At 27.7% G+C, this 1684-nt stretch overlaps 1 long non-coding RNA gene across 1 annotated transcript; it reads right to left on the bottom strand.

Annotated features, from left to right (window-relative positions):
• Positions 1-433: 433 nt before the first annotated feature.
• On the bottom strand, positions 434-1073 carry LOC108322016 (uncharacterized). The gene is made up of 2 exons (XR_001831563.2): positions 758-1073; positions 434-653 (listed from the first exon to the last, which is right to left on the bottom strand). It is a non-coding gene; the product is annotated as an uncharacterized LOC108322016 (long non-coding RNA).
• Positions 1074-1684: the final 611 nt, after the last annotated feature.

Below are 1684 nucleotides of genomic sequence, written 5' to 3'. Positions count from 1 at the left end.
CGATTTAAATGCTCTCAACGTAAAAGACTGAATTGAACAAACTTTACAAAAAAAAATATATCACTTTAAACGTTGAAAAAACTCAAGGACCCCTTTAAATTAAAGTGACAAATGATCAAAATAGGTATTAAACATTTTTATTATATATTACAGAATTTGAAAAAATTTAAAAATATACTACATACTTAAAAAAAATTACAAATTTAGAGGGACCACGGCACCCCAACCCACCCTCAAAATAATCCGCACCGGTTGTTTTCTCAATTGAGTTTTTTTCTTTAATTTATAAGACTTTTAAATATTAGTTCTTGATATTAAACTTACTTGGATTCATACCAATGAGATACGGTATGTTTATTTTAAATATTTTTAAAGTAACTATAGAAGAGTGGAAACACAAATTGGATCGAGAATCAATCTCATGACAAGTTGATTAAGTTACCAAATTTTGTCGTTAATATTTTAAAATCAAAAAGAACTAGAGCACAAATTATTATAAAACTTATTTTTCAAAGTTTTATTACAAACATGTATAAATAAAAAGTCTAATTGTGCTCTGGAATGTTGTTACAAGTAAGCAATTAATTACTCTTCCAAGCTGGGACAATTTTGCAAACAGGAATCAACCACATCAGTCACATGACCACGATCATCTGAAACATAAAAGCCATTGTAAATGAGATGAAAAGGAAGATCAGTTCAATTATAAACACTAAAAACATTAACGAAAATTTGAATTTCATAAAAAAATAATTACCAATAGTAACAGTGACTGTCTTGTTCACGCCACACTTTGTAATACAATTGTAGGCAATGGCTGGCATTTTATTGCATTTTGCAATACATTGATCATAACAGTCCTCGTATGATGGGCCATCAGAAACAAAACATAGTAAAGCGCACTTTGGAGGACAAGTGTTTATTGCCTCAACACTTAGAATTTGTACAAAACCCAACATAATCATCACCACAATTGCACCTCTGTTACTTTTCATCATGCTTTCCCCCCAAAATTACTATAATGTCTCTACCTTCTACTTTCAGATTTTGTATAAATCTGTATTGCATTTTAAAGAAAATGAATATCAATTTAAAGGCACAAAAGCTGTGCTTGAAGTAACTATAACGGCTCATTATTTGTCAATAAACCAATAACTGTAAGTCTCATTAAATACGCAATAAATGAATTTATAGGGCTAAACACAGTTAGGCCCACTATATTTTATCTTAAATAAATGTTTAAGAACTGATTTATTTGAGTTTAAAGGATATAATTATATTAAATAAAGAGTACAGATATCTTTTGTACAACTATACACGATTTAAAATAATGCATTCTTCATTTATTTCACAATTTTATTTTTCTAAATTTTGACTTTCTTGAAAATGTGTTTTATTTTATAGATGCAAATGTTTTACACGTACTCTTCTTGAAAACTTTTTTCTAGACGTAAATAAAATATATTCGGTGAAATAAGTCTTTTTTTAATAGATAATGAGTATATTTCATTTGATAGATGCGAGTTTAAAACATCTCAAACTCTTGATAAAAATTTATTTTATGTTGACAGAAGTTGTACACTTCTTTATTTTTTCAAGAACATCGCTTAAAATTCTATTAATATTAATATCTCCTGAAAAATGTTTTGAAAGGTACTTGATGCAAATAACTTGTTTAGAAAGA

This window comes from Vigna angularis, chromosome 5 (genome assembly GCF_016808095.1).
Source record: "Vigna angularis cultivar LongXiaoDou No.4 chromosome 5, ASM1680809v1, whole genome shotgun sequence".
Taxonomy (NCBI): domain Eukaryota; kingdom Viridiplantae; phylum Streptophyta; class Magnoliopsida; order Fabales; family Fabaceae; genus Vigna; species Vigna angularis.
Note: the sequence above shows the minus strand (reverse complement) of the source record. Positions and strands in the feature narration are given on the sequence as shown.